The 20,569-nt window shown below is 39.8% G+C and overlaps 1 long non-coding RNA gene across 1 annotated transcript in view; it reads right to left on the bottom strand.

The window, feature by feature from the left end:
• The window catches only part of LOC130593431 (uncharacterized), a 41,478-nt gene that overhangs the window by 6,506 nt on the left and 14,403 nt on the right, over positions 1 to 20,569 (bottom strand). Inside the window, exon 2 of the long non-coding RNA XR_008970804.1 lies at positions 19,837 to 19,986. This is a non-coding gene — a long non-coding RNA (uncharacterized LOC130593431). The remainder of the gene's footprint in view (positions 1 to 19,836; positions 19,987 to 20,569) is intronic.

The raw sequence follows: 20,569 nt of genomic DNA, 5'->3' as shown, positions 1-20,569 counted from the left end.
TGAACAACTTTAGAAAAAATACATATGCATATCCCTGAACACTTCACATCTGCTCTCAGGGCATATAATCAAAGGCTGAAGAGCAAACTAGACTTCATGTGAGAACTTTTTCTTCCCAGTCTGCTAAATCAGGTCCCCAAAGTGGGTTTCTAAATTCTTTAATTAAAGTATAAGCAGTGATCAGAGATGAACAATGGGATTTAAAGACCGGCATTGATAAATAATTGAGCCAGTCAGCAGGAAGCGGTATGCAAGGGGAGTGTATGAGATCTGCTGATTTCGCGATTTAGTGGCCTGCCTAAAACCCTTGAGTTCAACTCCTGTTGCAGAGGGTGTCTTTTCCTGCATTGGAGCACCTGTTTATTCTTTCTTGAAAGTTACTGAGAAAAACAGATTAGGATAGTAAATGAACATCACTCTGAATTCTGGATTCAGGTCTGTGAGGCAGAGAATTCATCCATCCATAGGCTAGAATTTACATGTCTGAGATGTGTGTAGGTGTTTGTTGTCCTAGAACATACACTGGGTGTACACTGCATTAAGACAGATATGAAAGTCATTAACATGTAGAATGGAACAAAGGTGTTTGGGAGATATTTTAGTATGTGTGTTCAGATTTCTAAATTTCATATTAGAAGCAGAATATTGTTACCCTCCATGCCACATGTCTTGATTTGGGTGTGTTATTTCTGTTGCACAGTTTCTGTCAGGGTCTCAAAATGCATTATCTGGATGAGAAACTTCCTAAAGACAGCACCATGAACAATTAGATGTGCAGAGGAAGATTAGGAGTTCTTTGTACAGACGCTGCTGTCAGCTCTAAAAATGTGCTTCATTTTTATCAGGTCTCTGCTGCAATTAAGGGGCTGACCAGTACCAGCAGTTACATAAAACCATTATCTTACTGGAGCAGTAGAAATTGTGTTGCCAAGGTAATTCTGCTTTTTTGTGATATTCTAAACATATGGTGAGACAAAACCCGTATAACTCAAAAGCTTAAATCTTGCTGGGCATAAAGGCTACACTTCAGCTCTCAACTGAGAAACTGGGACTTTCATTACTATGATAATTTCAGGTAAAAGGGCCAAAAAGGGCTGCTTTTTCTATAGACTCTAAACCAAAAATGCTTGTACAGCCTGGAATGTCTTAGCACAGCAGCAGTCTTTTATGAAGATAGTGCTAGTTAACGCATTTGCATTACTGTATGTTTCAGTTTTTAAAAAAAATATTCTAAGTTATGTTGGATCCAGATCAAATCATCCAGGCAAGCTTCCAGAGAGTGGGCTGTTTCCCAAATGACAATAATTTCATTAGTATACTTCCTGCAGCTCAGCCAACATGCTAAACCAAGCGCTTGGTAAGTAGATGATGTTGACTAAATATTTTGTGCTCCTATTATGAGGGTTTGATAAGTGGTTTAACTCAGTTCTCACTAAAATAAATAGGTGATTTGCTATTGATCAGTATAAAAGGAATCAAGCTAAATGCCTTAGGCAACTGCACTTTATAAAGTTCTCTTTTGACTTGGTATATTTTGTCTAATTATCACCTGCCTTTGAAGTGGCAGAGATCGGCCACAAGTGGACCCTGGACAGAGATGACGCAGTTTAAATTAGTAAAAACTTTTTCTGAGAATCACAGTTTTCATTTATGGACCACAGAAAATATTGACTATATTAAGGAAATTATGTGGGGAAGATTCACTGGAGTCTTGACATGTTTCCCATACCTCTGCAATGTGTGCAGCTCCTTACAGGTGTGTTACATCTGAACTTTGTGCCTGTAAAGTCTCCAGCATAGAAAATCCTTAGTTTTCTTCTCTATTTCAGCCTCAAATCTTTATCACAAGTTCAGTCTTTCTTTCTAAATTTACCAGTTCTGTCCTCAAGTCATTTTTCCTCTTCCTCTTTTACACGAGTAAATCCTAAGGAAGCACATCAGGACTTCACTGCTAGAAGTGATTATTATTTCCTTTACATTTTTATGTGCCTATAATTATTTCTTTATCTGTTTTGTTTTTTTTTTTTTTGGGGGGGAGAGGAGTTGTTGGTGGTAATAAACCATTATTTACAAATCCTGTCTCTAGCCTGCTCAGATGGCTATGGAACTGTTCCACTGTCTGTCCATCTGTTCATCCGAATTACGGTAAGTGCTTAAATGTGAGAATACATGAAAGTTTTAACAGGAAAAAAACGAGTTTCAGCACTGTGGTTTGTTTTGGTTGTTTTCTTTTTTTTTTTCCCCATGGAGAGCAACCTTTCACAAATGATCTATGTGGCTTATAAACCTTAATTCTTAAATATACACTGCTAAATCTGTCCTCACATATTGTCAGATCTGGGAGCAAGAAGGCAAAATACTAATGATCTTAAGTCATAGATGCTACAGTATGAGCAGTGCAATAAATCTTTTCTAAATAGTTTTATCATTTTGCTCCACGCAGCAGTTCTGCACATTTTCTGATCAATTATTAGAGAAAATTGACATCCATTTGAAAATTCTGAGTGTCAATATGATTTATTAGAGCAAAACACCATATTAACTAACAATAAATCCAAAAATGCAGAGAAAATTCAACTTTCTCATCACTTGTCCATGCAAGCTATGATGTTATAATCCAAACCACCTTAACATATTTCATCCTCTTCCATGCTGTTACAAATAATTATACTGAGTCAGATCTCTCAGGACTTCCAAATTTCAGTTTAATTTTATTGGGTCTAAAATGTTCAATAACCTTGATTAAATGCCAGCAAGGGATCCAAGTCTGAGACATCACGTTATAAAGCTGAGTCAAATATTAGTTCTGCACAATCCGGGCTCATTTTACACCACCTTTGGGAATGCTATATTACCCAGTGATTTCAACAGCACTACTAAGACCACTCTGCTAACATATTTCTAACACTGGATTCACAGGATTGCGGAGAATGTGCAAAAGTTCCCGATTTACATTTTATTTTCAGGAGGACAGTCCAGCTTCATTTACACAGAGTTTATATTCTGAGTATGTCTGGTCATAATCCGTGATAGTTATTTTTTTCCCATCAGCAAACCCAGACTTCAAAAGAGGGAAAGAGAAAGCAATCACCCTTTCCATGAAGGATTGTCATGGTGGTGGTAGGAATGTAAACATCTTTCGTGATTTTCTAACAGCTTTTTTTTTTTCCATCTTTCTATTTTGCTCTTTTTCATTGAGTCTAACAAAACCAGTCAAAAGCAAGCAAATCACCATTAGCATAAATAAATGTTAGATTAATTTTAAAGTAGTTTAATATGCTGTGTCTTTGTGAGTAACAAAAATTGAGATGAGCTAGGAAATGTTAATAGCCACTGGAATATTACATGTTATACTGCTAATTTGACAGAACATTTACTAGCTTGTTCCAAGAAGCACTTTCCCTAAATAATTCTTGGACATTATTTGGTAAATGGAATAGTTGAAGGACCTTTTCCTCTGATCAATTAATATGCAGACTCCCTGCTGTTAAAGTTTGATCCATTTCCTGACATAGGCATAGAGTATTTGGTTCCTATTGACCTTCATGTCCTAAAATATTCCCACACGTTCACTTAGTTTATTGGCATTGAATTCACCTCAAATTCCCTTATTCTGGATCCTTCTTGACTTCAATTCTTCATGTCAATTTACAGAGCAAAACAAAACAACTATGAGGAAGGATTAGAGCTAAGTAATCTTCCTTTCTTGTAGGTTTTACTTTCTGGCATTTTTAGTGTTGGCAATTAATTTCTTCATTTCTTCCATTCCAAAAATGAATGAATGAATTAAAAATTTTCTTGCATACAGATAATGTTTTAGGACTTTTCTGGTGCCAATAAAAATGTAAAACTCACAGTGTAGCCTGAACCTCAGCTGGGATACTGGCAGGTTTTCTCTTTCGTCCCTGCACACCTTTTCTGATGAACCTTGTTAAAACTTTATGTATCTAAGGTGCCCACTAGTTTGTCAAAAATTGTTAAGATTTGTCAAAGTAATTTATAAGTTATTAAAGTGGGTCGTAAACCAACAAACACGTGTGCAGTTGTGCAGAGCTGTACCACACAAGCCCTGTTTTTTTAGGAAATCCAAACAATGACAGCTCTTACTATTTTTACTATCTAGAGGCAGCTAGCTTATTCAGTCTTTTATTCCAAGATGATAAAACTAAGAATTTCATAAAGTATTTTAAAAAAATATCATGTTACTGGTGAATTATGAGCTCCATTAGTAGTCTGTGGTACATGAAGCAAAAATAATAATAAAAAAAACTATTAAAATACCTCAGACTCATATATTTTCCATTTCCATATATTTCCTCCATTTATTTTCCATATATTTTACGTGAAATCATATGGAAAGTTTTCCATTTTCTGTTGGTCCACAATTGAAGCTCATAAACATCTTTGACTTCAGGTCCTGGATAGTGTCAGTTATGAAGTTTAACGAGGTATAGAATATAGTGTAGTGAAACAAATAATTTCAGTATACCATCATATTATTAACATCCTATTAAAGCTCTGTATTTGTTATGCTTTGGGACTGCACTGTTAGCATGAGTAATTTCAGCTTTTTGAAATCACTTCTTCTGGTACCCTCTTAACTGGGATGAAATCATATGTAAAGATGCCAAAATCAGATGATGCACCAGCATTTCTGTTCCAGATTAAAATTTTAGAAGTTTCCTGAGATTATGCACAAAGAGCTGCAGTGGTAAATTAATAAGAGTAATCCCCATCATCACTTGGATTTATAGCTGGTGTAACTCTGGAAACCCAAGGATTGTAAAGTATTTTATAAACATTTATTAATCACATCTCACTGCAATAGCTCTGTGGAGCAAGTATGAATTATTAACCTTAGGTTTACACATGGGTGAACATGCACTGTAATTTTTCCCTCCATAACTATACGTATACTTGTGTTCTGAGTTTATTCTGAACTACCCGAAAGGCTGCAAACTATTTAATGTGTTTTCTTTTTGTTTGGTTGTTTTTTTCACAATAAGAAGCAACCCCCCCCCCCCACCCCGCACCCACCCCCCACCCCCCCCCCCCAGTAGCTCTTTATGAACTGTCAAAGGGAGCTTTAGCCAAGTCTTTCAAGGTCACTGTCAGGTATGTCCTTTCTGGGGATTGTGCATGTGGCTTCCAAATATCTCTTGACTCAAAGTGCCATTTTTAATCCCAGAAAGAAATGTGTGCTCAGTCATGGGATGCTCAGTGAGTCCAGTGGTTTGCAGCTGTGATACACTTACTGCCTGCATCTTCTCCTTGTGTTCAGTCAACCCAACACACCCATGATGCACAGATCGTTTGTTCTGTAAGTCTGACATTGCCCAGATGTGTCAGGCTAACTGTGAATGTGCAGAGCTGTTTTTCACACATGCTGTTCATATGTCCCAGATTTCTGTGTATCTGGCAGATTCAGTGAATAATTTTTTCCCTCCCAGGGATTTTTCCTCCCAGGGAAAAATCTAGCCAAGCAGCAGAATATGTCCAATCATGATTTTCAGGTAGAGAATTAAAAATAGCTCAGGCATAAGATTGTGCTAATAAGAAATTCCCATCCCTACTCCCTACCTGATACTCCTCTTCCAGAGATCCTAAAAGCTTCTGGAGCCCATTGGTCAACACTGCTGTTAGGAAAACATGGTCCTGTGCTCCTTCCTCCTCAGTCTTAAACTTTGCAGAGTGGATAAACAAATGTCTCCTTTTAAAATTTTTATTTGAACATTTTACAAAAAGGAGAGTCTTAGAAAGGAATGTAATGAATGTCACTCTGTCCTTTATCCCAGATGTGGATGAGCTGAGATGTTCTGGGACTAATCATTAATATGCCCTGGAAAACAAACTACGTGATGCCAAACTGCAACAAAACCCAAGCAGATCTGCTCATATCACCCAGTATGCTGCCAGTATGTATTAATCATTGAAATGGTCCACAAAATCTTGACCAAGGCACCTCAGGGGGACTTGTGACAATAACTGATATTTTTGTCTGACCTCTATTTGTTCTTTTAAACTTGAAATTTTAAAGACTTTCAGCCTTGCTTACTAGAAGTTGATGTGATCGACATGCAATGGTGACTTTCTGCACCAGTGGATCAAAAACGTTCTGACATAGCAGTATACTTACAGCTTTCTGCTAGGTAACTTCTATCCAAAGTCCTAATGTGTCTCCACTTTGTCATTTTCTATGATGAGGTTGAATCTGAGCAATTTTCAAACCCCGATGGAACGGCCATAATGAAGAGCACTGCCTGTTTGATTACGCTTTTTTTGGCACACATGCTGTGCCAGCATTAAACAATTCTGGAAAATATGCACTATAGACTTGACAATTATTGTATCTCAGCATGCGGCTGTCTGTGGTTTTGATGGTTTTCAAACAATGGTATATGAGCCAGATTGCATGAACAGGCTTGTATTGTTGAACAGCAGTCATGAGGATGTCAGATGAGAATTTTAAATGAGCTTTCCTTAGTCATTTAAAGGATTTATGGATGTATCTGGTCATTTGTCAACTTCATATTACATGAGAAGACCAACCCATATTTTTCTACTCATGGATATACTTGCATGTTTAAACAGGCGGAAGGAGAAAGTCCTGCAGAGTCTCAGCTATGCTCTCCTTAGAGCTAGTGTCATAAACAAAAATAACAAAATAACATAGATTCACTTATGGATAAGGGAATAACTGTACCTAAAATGACTTGGTTCCCATCCACAATTATCTAAATTTCATGTACTCTGTGCTCCACTACTGCTGCTGCAGTAACTATAAAGCAATAAAACTCCCAGTGTAGCATCTAATCATATATACCACAAGCCACGGTGATGCATATTTACAAGTGCAGTAAGTGCTGAGTCCAAAACACGAGTAGCACTTTGCTTTGGAAAAGATGTTTGTTTAGAGGTTTTTATTTATTCAGCCAAATGAGATGTTGCTGAGTGCAAAATACTCCATACAGTCACAAGCCAAAGGCATGTTCTTTAAAGGTTTCATACAACTCACACCTGCAGTTAACAAAACTGAGTCAGAACCCAGGGACCAGAAAAATATAGGATTAGAAAAGGGGGAAACAGCAATAAGGGAGAGGTATAGAGGAAATTAAATTGCTGTCTTTAACAATTTGATTCTCTGAACACGCTATAGCACTAAACAGGTTTCAGCAAACCACTTTTTGGTTAGCCACAGGGGAATAAAAAGTATTCCAAAATGTATTATTTAATTTTTTTTTGTTTGTTTTTTGCTTGTAAAGGTAGTTTTAAAGCAAGTAATTTGTTTGTCCTCTACACAGTTTCCACAGTCAGATACCATGTCTTCCTCTCATAGAGACTAGAAAGGATGTGAGGAGTTGGTCTATGTTCCCCACCAGGAAGTTTGTGAGGATACAGTTTGAGCATTTGCATACTCAATGGAGCAAGTTCTGCTCTATGACTTTGGAGTTTTTTGTATGGATGGTAACAAATCTCTGAAACTTTCATTTCTTACTCTAATGCCTGTGATTTCACCATTACCAAATAAAAGGTATATACAGAGAGTTACAGTGAAAACCCATGAGAGAAAGACAAGTAAGTGAACACCAAAAAGCACCATTGCACATAAAATATTATCTTTGTTTTCTTTCTTCTCTTTTCAAGGTAAGAAGTAGGAAAGGGAGTTTTTCCGAATAAAAAGATGTATTTCAAAATTTCTTCAAAGTTAATCCAGAACAGGTAATTTCTAAAAACGTTTTTTGTTTTCTTCTTGTTCTAAAAAATATAAATAGATTCCCGTTTCCTAAGTATGATATAGTTATTATCACCAACTTCTGATGCAAAACCAAAGCACAGAGACATTATATTTGTAGGCCAATGTCATGAAGAGGATTTCTTTCTTAGCAGATGCTCTCTCAGAAAAAGATTGTAAAGACCTTCACTGTGGCCATGAGAATACATCAGACAACCTTCTGATGGCTTTGTCCTTGTGTCTCTCTCTTTCTTGGTATAAAAAATGGGGTCAGCCTGGCATGCAGATCTTTAAAATGCCTCCAGTATATTTCCCCACCTGCAGGCATTATGAGGTCAGGGGACTGAGGTTATATTTATCACTATTTCTGGATACTGGCATTACTCACTTTAAATATTTTAGGAATGATCTCACAGGAATCTGAATAACATAATGAAGTGATTTTCTCTTTAAATATTAATGAAAAAAGAAAGCTGAAGGAAACAATGCTGCATAAAAATCATAGGCTATGTAAAAGGGACTCTATTAATATGCACCTGTGCTCCTGTGGCTGGTATAGACATAATCCCATGTTTAGAAAACATTAAAACATGACCCATAGGAGCAATCTATCCAGCAAGAAGCCTGGCTTCAAAAAGACTGATTCTGTAGCCACATCACAAACTTGGCTTTGATTGGCTTTAATCTTACTTAAAAAGGGGATTTTATTTCATTTCTTTATAGCAAACATTGCTTTTATTATAGTGACTTTTTTGTTTGGTTTTGTTTTCTCCCTCCACTTGGTGTAAGTTAGAGTCAGTCCCTGTAAGTAAAGTTTTCTGTTGTGTTCTGAGCTCAATATGTGGAAATTAATGAGTTGGATATAAATAAAGCAAGTATTAAAAATATATTTGAGAAAAAATGTGTTAATTTACTTGAAAGGCTTTCTGCTCTGCGATAGGAAGTACAGAACACCGTTTGGAAGAGTTATGTGGAAATGCATTTCCCATCCAGTGATTTCCCCCCCCTCCCAGTCTGTCTCAGGACTGTTTCAAGAGCTGTCAAATTTGCCATGAAAAATAAGGGTGAAAGACCTGAATCTACCTGTAACAGCTAATAGCTGAACCGTCATCTGCCATGTCAGAGAGCTATTTTGCATTTCCTTTCTGCTTTTTACAGATCAAAGCCTTGAACCTTCTGAAGTGTGGTATCAACACCTAAATATGCACTTCAGAAGAAAGAGGTTTTTGACTCTCTCATATGAAATGTTCCCAGTTTGTACAAACAGTTAAATACTAATTAAAAATGGAAATTAATCCCAGATCTCCATGTGAGTTGAGTTTTTAAAGCAATTTCAAGGCAATCTTTGGCATATTTTAGCTCGATTCCATTCTGGACTCCAAATTACAGACTGGAAAATATATTCCCCAAAGTACTTGGTGTTTTACAGCCCATAGTTCTGACATTTTTATGTGTGTGTGCCTGTATGAATATGAGTAAACATCCTTAGAATGTGTTCTTACAAGGTAGATATGCATGCTTTGCCCATTTTGAGCCAGTTAAAAATAACCCTTGTTCTGTTTCAAATGTCCCAAGGTGAAGTACCCTCCTGGAGATTCAGCTTCAGTAATGTTCAGCTGAAGAGGGCCATCTGCCTCAACTCTATGATGCGCAGCACCAGAAGGAAAAAGGATGTCAGGAAACAATAAACTTACTATTTTCAGAATGCAATGAAAAATATTACTGAATTTTCCACCTCCAGTCTTGAGACAGATTATTGGGTGTTTATTTCGAAAAAGGAAACTTGGGTCAGCAAAACTATATTTTTTGTTGAATTTTTCCAGGAGCCTTTTCATAGGCAGAGGTTAGAAAACATACTGTGTACTGAGAGGTTTTTATGGGGTCACATTTCCATCTGGAGCCATAAAAACGCCCTCTTAATCTAACACAAGGGCTACAGCACAGAACAAACTGTGCCTTAGTGTATTTTTTTAGTGGGAATCAACCTGGCTCTTTTATTCTGCTTTTTGTTTTCCTAGGCCTAAAAGCACCAGTAGTGGAAAAAGAAGCATTTCCCAGCACACGGGGGCTGCAAATCTTAAACTCCTTCTGTGCAAAAAATGACTTAAATTGACTTAATTATTTAACATCCCCTTGCTGACACGGGATGGTAAAAAGATCAGCATGCTAATGCTCCTTTCTAGCACTTTCTTTCCCAAAGCCTTTAAGAAACTCATGAATATTTAATGCCCCTCAGTCAGTGCCGAGGAGATGGTACCATTAAGGGTGAAACCAAACGCCAGTAGCTGTGTGTGCATCCCAGAGCTGCCCGGAACCTTGCAGTGAAATCTACTCAAATGGCTCTGCCCTTGCAGCTAAGCCTTTACAACCAAGCACGAACAGGTTTTCTTTGCCTTCTCTTTTCCTTTTTCACGCTTGTTTTTTCCCTGTTGAAGAAGAAAATGGATCACTTGATGGAAGAACCAACCTGTGGCCTTGTGTATTTATTTTATCTGTTCAAAACTGCATAAATGGGCCCATGTTAATGTATAAGAAGTACAAGAAGTACTTGGACTTAAACACAGAGAAATTATGTTCAGTCACCAGGGAACAGCAAATCTATCTGATTTTTTTGCACTTACGTACATTAGAAAAAAATCCACCACCATCTTTTTGCTTGGCACTGCATGAATTTGCTAAAGTGGGAGTGTTTGACTTTTGATATGTCTGTGGTTAATGCACACTGTAATGTATGTGTTTTAAATTTTGCTTTTCTTGTCTGTCACTTAAAATGAAATAAGCAGAATAATCCACCATACCCATATGCTTAAGAGGATCAACGTTTGCTGTAAAGTAATAAGTGTTCATGTAAGGTTCTGTGACAAAATGCCTATCACTATGTTTTTTTGATGGAAAACGATTCTTTTCATGAAGCTGGTTTTTCTGTTAAAAATATTCATGATGAAAAAATACAGTTTTACGGAGTAAACATTTAAAATAAACATCTAATGATCTGTCTGAAGGCTGAAGGTGTCAAATTTAATCAGATTTTGCACTGCATTCTGGAAATGATGGTTTTGTTGTTTCCTGTCCTCCCACATCATCTTGAGAGTTCAGTCTGTACTGTGCTCAAGGAAACACAATCTCTAATCTACTGTTGCTTTCCTCACTTTTCTAAGAGTGTAAAATAATGAAAATCATTATTTCTTAAGACAGCCTGGCACATAAATGTGATACAAGCATAAAAAATCCAAACTACATTAGGTTGTACAGAACACTTAACAAAATTAAGATAACAGCATTTTTAAATACCTGACAAAATCTACTTTTTTTTTTTTTTAAGGTTAATCCAAACAGGTTAATCCAAAACTTATTTGAAGATGAATCAACATTATTGTGTGTTTCCTTATTTTTTCATTAAAATATTAAGGGGCTTTTAATCCGTAAATCCAGATGTTAATTGAGAAATGTTGTCAAAAAGATGATTGATAGATTGTCTTTTTAATCTTTCCTTTCAATTCTAACTAATTCTTACAGAGGGTAGAACCCAGGTGAGTTATTTTTTCTCAAGAAAATGTGAAAGACTGATGTTTGCAAAAGACGCTGCTGTAAGAATACAAAAAGACAAGCTGCCTTCTAGTGACGTTCCCATGAAAACACTTTTTCTGGCTCTGCTTTTGAATTTATCAGACAAACAATATCTTGACAGACAACTACTAGTATTCCATAGGCAATATGGAATACTATTTGCTAGACAACTAATATTATAAACAATAATCTCCAAAGTTCAGTACTTGTGAAAGACAGGATGGCAGCACAGTTAGGTCCCCAAGCCACAATGTTGGAAAGTGGACACTGCTGCAATTTATGAAACAACACTCAAGTTACTTGATGTATTGCATGACAGTTTTCTACTTGAAATATTCACAGTACCATCAAGTTTTATGGTAAGATTAAATAAATTGAGGGCTGTCAGAAGTTTAGATACAGCAAAGTAGATGAAGTACCTATTTTCTTCTTCTCAACAAAAAGTAAAATGCAATAAAATAGATGTGCAACAAATAAAAGCAGGATGCAATTCAAGAATGTCTGCTGTGGAAAGAATGCCAGCTACAAAAGAATGTGATCATAGAATCATAGATCATAGAATGGTTTGGGTTGGAAGAGACCTTAAAGCTCATCCAGTCCCAAACCCCCTAGAAGAATATTCTTCATTTCCAACAGCTTAGTGCACCTTCCCACAGTGCTTTCATAACCCATGTGAACAGGACCACTGGCACTGCCTCCTGGATCCTGGGGGATGCTTTTGATCTAACAAGGCATTCCCATTAGTAGGAAGGCTGTAGTTTAACTACAACATCATTGCTTTCTGTCAATTTAGTTTTGCATGAACCACTTGGCTCGTGACACTCTAAATTTAATATTGTGCTACAGATAAACTAGAAAGAGAATAAATACTGTAAGAACAAAGCTGTCACAGAAACACACTCTGTGTTTTGACCCCATTCAAAGGCCCTTCACTGTAATTGTCTCTGACAGAAGGCTCCTGTACAGTAAGTACTTTAGTTGCCAGTGACCTTAAGCATGATTATCATTAGCCGCCTTGTAATATTGCCTCTCCCTTGAACTCAAATTACTGTGCTTCTCAGACGGTTTTGTAAGGAGAGGTCAGTGTTGTAGTTAGCATAATTCAAGCTGCTTTAATCAATGCTGCGTCCTTTGTAAATAAAGCTGAGTTCTGAAATACATGTTGTAATAATTACATCCATAATTGTTATATTTGAGATAATTTTGACTACAGTGATTTGAATTGCTGTCACAAAAAAGCAATAAGGAAATAAGCAGGTAATAATTAGTACATATATTAGTTCCAAGGCTAAAGTTGGGTTTTAAGCCAAACATCTGAGTACTTAAACCATGTTTCAGAGGCAGTAAACTTACCTTAACTTGAGAGCAAAACTCACGCAGAGCCACTAAACCTTTCTAACATGAGTCTTTTTCTTGCCTTCACTAAAAGTACCCAAAGCTGATGGCTTGTGCTGACCAGCACACAGTGAAAGAGTACAGAGCCCATCAGCCATCGGTTGGGTTCATGGACATTCATTTCCAGCAGTGGCTGAAGCAGGTTGGTTGCTATGGGGAAGCTCTTGTGGTGTAAATCAGTGAGTAAAAGTCTTCGAGAAATAGGCTTCTTTAGACACATTTTAGAATTTAGTAATTGCAAGACACAGAAGCGTTAAGAATAATGAGAGAGAAGAAAGGATTGTTATAAATCAGTTTTTCAGCAGCTATCTCATATAATCCTTTTTATAATCCAGCCCTCTCTTAAATGGGATTATCTTCTGTTCTTTGATCCTAAAATGAACAACCGTGTCCTGAATCTCACTGGTTTTCTTCCTAGAAACATTTTCATTTTCAGCCTAAATATGTTATTTATTATTATTTATTTTCAGCTTATCATTGTCCTTTTACGTGAACCTTTCTCCCCTTCCTGGTATATCTTAAAGTACAGTTTTCATGACCCTGATCCAGAGGTGATAAAAGTTAAATTTAAGATCAGCAGGAACTTTATTAAACAATTTCCTTAGGGAATGAATTCTTATTAACACATTAATTAGTGCTTATTGCAAAAGTAATTTTACTCTTAAAAAAAGATTTCTATAGGTTACACTTCTCTGTTACTAGAAAATAATTGCACAATATATTTACCTCTATTTAACTAAACTTAGTCATATATTGTTAATTTGACTTATTTTATACCAAAGTCATTTATAAAAATAAAAATCCACAGCAATCCCTGTCCTGATTGGTCTTGGAGAAACACCATTAATAACTCTTCTCCAGTAATGCAGTTCGGTTTTCAAAAAGCTAATGGATGCCTAGGTAGCCAGCTCCTTATTCATAATGCAATTATCATATTCATCCTTTCTTCTCAAATACCACTGGCTTTTCCTATGTGCACCATAAAAAATGTTTTACTGAAGCCCAAACAAATGAGATCTAACATATTCCCCATAGGAAATCAATTAATCTTCTCAGTGACAGATACCCAGTTAGTTCAACTTCGTTCAAATCTAATGTTAAATACAATAACAAGGTTTCTTTCTGTGCTTCTATTTGTAAAATCTCTGAGGGTGAATTACCAGCCCTATGGCCTGTTTTAAGAAATTGAACTCTTTCTTTTTTCTTAGATATGGTACTGTGTATTCTGTGCAAGGAATGAAGCATCTTTATATTAGTAAGGCATTTCACTTCTCTTTCATATTTATACAGAGAAATATATGCAAAAGATTGACCTTTGCTACTGCTAGCCTCACTTGCATGGTGATTTAGTTCCTTAGATCCCATCAGCAATAGTTTTAATGGAGACAGAAAGTGGTTTTGTTTCATATTAACAGGCTAGGCATGGATTTCATGGGTGGACCACCAGGAGGATAAAGAATCGGCTGGATGGTTGCACTCAAAGAGTTGCAGTTAATGGCTCGATGCCCAAGTAGGGATCACAAATGGGTGGTATCTCACAGGGGCTGCTGCTGGGACCGATCCTGTTCAACATCTTTGCCAATGACATATGCAGTTGGATTGAGTGCGCTTTCAGCAAGCTTGCTTGCAACACAAAGCTGTGTGGGGTGGTTGACATGCTGGAGAGAAGGGATGAGATCCAGAGGGACCTTGACATACTTGAAGCTCCCATGTGAACCTCATGAAGTTCAATCAGGCCAAGTGCAAGGTGGTGCACCTGGGTCAGGGCAATACCAAGCACAAACACAGGCTAGACAGTGAATGGATTGAGAGCAGCCCTGAGGGGAAGGACTTGTGAGTGCTGATTGACAAGGAGCTCAACATAGACCAGCAGTGTGTGCTTGCAGCCTAGAACCCCCCCATATGCTGGGCTGCATCCCCAGAGTGTGAGCAGCAGGTTGAGGAAGGGGATCCTGCCCCTCTGCTGTGCTCTGGGGAGAACCCCCTGCAGTCCTGATCCAGCTCTGGGGCAACAGCACAGGAGGGACCTAGAGCTGTTGTAGCGACTCCAGAGGAGGCCACAGAGATGCTGCGAGGGCTGGAGCAGTTCTGCTCTGAAGCCAGGCTGAGAGAGCTGGGCTGGTTCAGCCTGGAAAAGAGAAGGCTCCTTAATGGAAGACTTTAGAGCAGCTCCAGTGCCTAAAGGGGCTACAGGAAACCTGGACAAGGGCTTTGGCCAAGGGATGTAGGGACAGGACAAGGGGAAATGGCGTTAACCTGCCAGAGGGTAGACTGAGATGAGCTCTTAGGCAGAAATTATTCCCTGTGAGGGTGTTGAGACGTTGGCACAGGATCCCCAGATGTCGTGGTTTAAGCCCAGCCAGCAACCCAGAACCATGCAGCCACTCGCTCACTTCCCTATTTTCCTCCCCCTGCTCCCAGAGGGATGGGGAGGAGAATCAAAAGAATGTAACTCACACAGGTTGGGATAGGAACAACCCAGTAAGTAAGGTGTAACACAAACTACTAGTGCTATCACCAATAATAATAATAATGGAAATAAGAAGGGAAGAGAATACAACTGCTCACCATCTGTTGACTGATACCCAGCCAGACCTGAGCAGTGATCTAACCCTTCTGGGTAACTGCCCCCAGTTTTTATCGTGGGCATGATGTGTTGTGGTATGGAATACCTCTTCGGCTAGCCTGGGTCAGGTGTCCTGTCTCTGCTTCCCCTCCTCCTTGGCAGAGCACGAGACTCAGAAAGTCCTTGGTCAGAGTAAACATTACTGAGCAACAACTAAAAACAGTCGTGTTATCAGCGCTGTTCCCAGGCTGGAAGTCAAAACACAATGCTGCACCAGCTACTAAGAAGGAGAAAAATGACTGTTACTGATGAACCCAGGACACGAGAGAAGCTGTGGCTGCCCCATCCATGGCAGTGTTCAAGGCGAGGTTGGATGGGGCTTGGAGCAATCTGCTCTAGTGGAAGAGGTCCCTGCCCATGGCAGGGGGTTGGAAGTAGATGGTCTTTAAAGATAAGTTTCAGCTCTAACAATTCTGGGATTATATGATTTTTCTCACTAAAAATTAAATTATAATTTACACGGGAGTTAATTCAGGGGATGTCTATAGTCCCTGTTAGTACAAGAGGGTTAAAACAAATGATTATAATTTTCTGTATCTATAAACTGTTAATCTGGCTTTTTAGTTTTTCCTGTAGCTATTAAGGCTTTGACTGTATCAGAATGCAGGCAGGGACATCCAATATTAAAAAAAAAAAAAAGATACCTGATAATGTTTCAAGTAAGACATCCAAAACCTGTAGTTTCTTTTGTTGGGTTTTTGGTTTTGTTTCTGGGTTAAAGAACTCCCTGATTACTTACCTGCATGGTCTTTATATTTAAAATATTGTGGAAACACAATTTCCATACTTTATTCTCAGTGCTACAAAATCACAAAAGCCAAAATCCACCAGTGGGACTTATAATAAATGCCTGGAGCAATGTATAGATACCCCAGCTGCTCCAGCCAATGAGCCGGCTTCAGTTGGAGCTAGGCTCAGATGCCGCTATACAAACTCCTGCAGCATGGGGAACAAACAAGAGGAATTAGAGATGTGGGCACGTCTATGGGGATATGATATAATAGGCATCACAGAAACATGTTGGGATGGCTCCTATGACTGGAGTGTTGGAATGGAAGGTTACAGGCTCTTTAGGAAAGACAGGCCTGGCAGGTGGGGAGGGAGAGTTGCCCTTTACGTTAGGGGCAGGCAGGAGAGTATACAACTCTGTCTGGGGACAGGTGAGCAGTCCACAGAGAGTTTGTGGGTCAGGGTTAAAGGGAATATAGCTATGGGAGACATTACTGTGGGGATCTGTTACAGACCACCTGATCAAGGAGAACCTGCTGATGAAGCACTCTATAGACAGATAGGTAAAGCCTCACGCTCACAGACCCTTGTTCTCATGGGTGACTTCAGCCACCCTGACATCTGTTGGAAGGATGGTACGGCCTGGCAGAAGCAATCCAGGAGGTTCCTCGATTGTGTAGAAGCCAACTTACTTCTGCAAGTAATAGAGGAGCCGACAAGGAGAGGTGCCATGCTTGACCTCATGCTCACCAGCAGGGAATGACTCGTTGGAAATGTGACTCTCCAGGGCAGCCTTGGATGCAGCGATCATGAGATGGTGGAATCTGAGATCCTCAGGACAGTGAGAAGAGCATGCAGCAAACTCACTGCCCTGGACTTCAAAAGAGCAGACTTTGGCCTCTTCAGGAACCTGCTTCAGAAGGTTCTATGGGATACAGCCCTAGAGGGCAGAAGGGCCCAAGACTGTTGGTTGATATTCAAGGATCACCTACTACAAGCTCGGGAGTGTTGCATCCCAACCAGAAGGAAGTGCAGCAGGAGGGCCAGGAGACCTCCTTGGATGGATAAGGAGCTCCTGAGGAAAACACAAATGAAAAAAAGAGGCTTATAATAAGTGGAAGCAAGGACAGGTGGCATGGGAAGAGTACAGGGATGTTGTCCGAGAAGCTAGGGACCAGGTTAGGAACGCTAAGGCCAAGTTAGAATTAAACTTAGCTAGAGGTATTAAAGATAACAGGAAGGGATTCTACAGGTACATAGCAAATAAAAAACAGACTAGGGAGAATGTAGGCCCCCTCAGGAAGCTCTCAGGAGAACTGGCTACGCAGGATTTGGAGAAGGCTGAGGTTTTGAATGACTTCTTTGCCTCAGTCTTCACTGGCAAAGGCTCTGACAGCACCACCCAAGTCTTGGAAGGCAGATGCAGGGACTGTGAGAATGAAGACCTTGCGCCCACTGAAGGAGAGGACCATCTTAAAAATCTGAATGTGCACAAGTCCATGGGTGCTGATGAGGTCCATCTGCAGGTCCTGAAGGAGCTGGCAAATGAAGTTGCGAAGCCGCTGGCCATCATATTTGAAAAATCATGGCAGTCAGGTGAAGTTCCCGATGACTGGAAAAAGGGAAATATAACCCCCATTTTCAAGAAGGGGAAAACAGATGACCTGGGGAATTACAGACCAGTCAGTCTCACCTCTGTGCCTGGCAAAATCTTGGAGCAAATTCTCCTGGAAGGCATGCTAAGGCACATGAAAATCAACAAGGTGCTTGGTGACAGCCAGCATGGCTTCACTAAGGGGAAATCCTGCCTGACCAATTTGGTGGCCTTCTATGATGGGGCTACAGAACTGATGGACAGGGGTAGAGCAGTGGATGTCATCTACCTGGACTTGCACAAAGCATTCAACACTGCCCCACACGACATCCTTGTCTCTGAATTGGAGAGACATCAATTTGATGGATGGAACTCAGTGGATAAGGAACTGGCTAGATGGCCGCACACAAAGAGTTGTGGTCAATGGCTCAATGTCCAGCTGGAGACCAGTAACGAGTGGTGTCCCTCAGGGTTCAGTGTTGGGACCGGTCTTGTTTAACATCCTCATTGCTGGCATGGACAGTGGGATTGAGTGTGCCCTCAGCAAGTTTACCAATGACACCAAGCTGTGTGGTTCAGTTGGTACGCTGGAGGGAAGGAATGCCATCCAGAGGGACCTTGACACGCTTGTGAGGTGGGCTGATGCCAACCTCATGAAGTTTAACCATGCCAAGTGCAAGGTCCTACACCTGGGTTGGAGCAATCCCAGGCACAGCTACAGGTTGGGCAGAGAAGAGATTCAGAGCAGCCCTGAGGAGAAGGACTTGGGGTGCTGGTTGATGAGAAAATGAACATGAACCGGCTTCAGTGTGCGCTCACAGCCCAAAAAGCCAACCGTATCCTGGGCTGCATCAAAAGGAGCGTGACAAGCAGGTCAAAGGAGGTGATCCTGCCCCTCTACTCTGCTCTTGTGAGACCTCACCTGGAGTATTGTGTTCAGTTCTGGTGTCCTCAACATAAAAAGGACATGGAACTGTTGGAACAAGTCCAGAGAAATGCCACAAGGATGATCACGGGACTGGAGCACTTCCTGTATGAAGACAGGCTGAGGAAGTTGGGGCTGTTCAGCCTGGGGAAGAGAAGGCTGCGTGGAGACCTCATAGCAGCCTTCCAGTATCTGAAGGGGGCCTATAGGGATACTGGAGATGGACTCTTCATTAGGGACCATAGTGATAGGACAAGGGGTAATGGGTTAAAACTTAAACAGGGGAAGTTTCGATTGGATGTAAGAAGGAAATTATTTCCTGTTAGGGTGGTGAGGCACTGGAACAGGTTGCCCAGGGATGTTGTGAATGCTCCATCCCTGGCAGTGTTCAAGACCAGGTTGGACGAGGTCTTGGGTGATATGATTTAGCGTAAGGTGTCCCTGCCCATGGCAGGGGGGTTGGAGCTAGGTGATCTTAAGGTCCTTTCCAGCCCTAACGATTCTATGATTCTATGTTCTCTAAGGAGAAGGCTAACCAAACTTCTGAATGGAGAGTAGTGCAGCATTACTTACTGTCTTATTTTTTAATTCATCTCCTTTTCCACCACTTAATAAATTTAGGAGCAGACTTGATTGAAGCATTTCCAGACAAAAAATATCCAAATGTTACTTGTGGAGGGCAAACTTCAGATCTCAGGCCTTTGCCATCTAAGCATGAGGCAATCTAATGGTAAAAGTCCCCTTCTATCATTTACCTGAACATGGGTAATGCCACGTAGCCTACTGAAGCATTCAGTTTGCATCGAGACAGCCAAAAAGCCTGAGAAATGAAGCAGTTGAGCAGTAATTTTGTTTTATTAGGCAGCTTTGTTCTCCTCCCAGGTCTCACTGGTGTGACTTAATGTCTTCTCACCATGAAGCTGATAGGTGGTACTTAGCTCGTAAAGGGAGCAGAAAGGGGAATTTGCTTATAATGAGGCTTGTGATCCAAACAACAACAACAACAAAAGAAAATCACCAGTAGCTGTAAAACAGCAGGCAGTAAAATTTAGAATGTCTGGACTTGTAATTTTACTCACTTCCCTACAGCGAAAGTTCCTTCCTTCCTACCACTTTCTCAGAGGTTCAGTGTCCTGGGTTTGCTCCCTGGAGTAAGAGAAAGGCCATGAGTTTTCTTAGCAATGCATGAGTCTATATCAGCTTTCTTTACAGAGAAAAAAAAAGCCCCAAACAGCCCAAAACCAACAAAAAACAAATACAAAGCTTACCAGAACAGGGGATGCTGCAGTCTTTCATTGCATCTTCCTCAAACTGAAGAATATCACGGAGAAGCAGAAAAAGCCTAAAGCGTTGTCATTGCATATGATCCTCCTACAGTAATTCTATGCCTTTCCAGCAGTGATTTAAGACCACACTGCCTGACAAAAAAGCAAGAAGAGAAAATAATTTCTTTTTTAAAAGCGTAATATACGTATGCTTTCTATTGTAAGGGGGGATAAAAACTTTTCTGCCTACAGATAGTGTGAAATTCCTCGCATGGAAACAGCAGGCTCTTCTGTTTTCCTAGCTTTGGAGTCATGGGGACTTCATGATATATTACAAGACTTCCATGTTTCCCTATTCCACCATTAGGTCATACTGTTAGTTACAGCCTCAGGTGGCCTCATCTGTACACATTAAAATGTAAATGTTAGGGTTGTCATGCTTTCAGACTTTAATCATCTGCCTTCCCGTCCTGTGGAGCAACTAGCGATCACTAACAACCTTTCCTCTGGTGTATTCCATATGGAGACCAGGAGTCAGTGTCTTTTTCTAAGACTAAGGCACCCTTTCCTTCCTAGCCTTTAAATGTAGAGTGATAACATGGACACATCTCCCAGGAATCTTTAATTAAACAGAACAGATCAGGGGAAACAAGCATTTTTACCTCTCATGCTACAGCCCAAAATCACTTCTAACCTTGAAGACACTGCTTTAACTTGACATCAGAAAACCTCCACA

This window comes from Pezoporus wallicus, unplaced genomic scaffold (genome assembly GCF_028554395.1).
Source record: "Pezoporus wallicus isolate ANWC-B61680 ecotype Strahan unplaced genomic scaffold, APGP_CSIRO_Pwel_v1 contig_8473, whole genome shotgun sequence".
Classification (NCBI taxonomy): domain Eukaryota; kingdom Metazoa; phylum Chordata; class Aves; order Psittaciformes; family Psittacidae; genus Pezoporus; species Pezoporus wallicus.
This window is presented reverse-complemented; position numbering and strand designations above follow the sequence as displayed.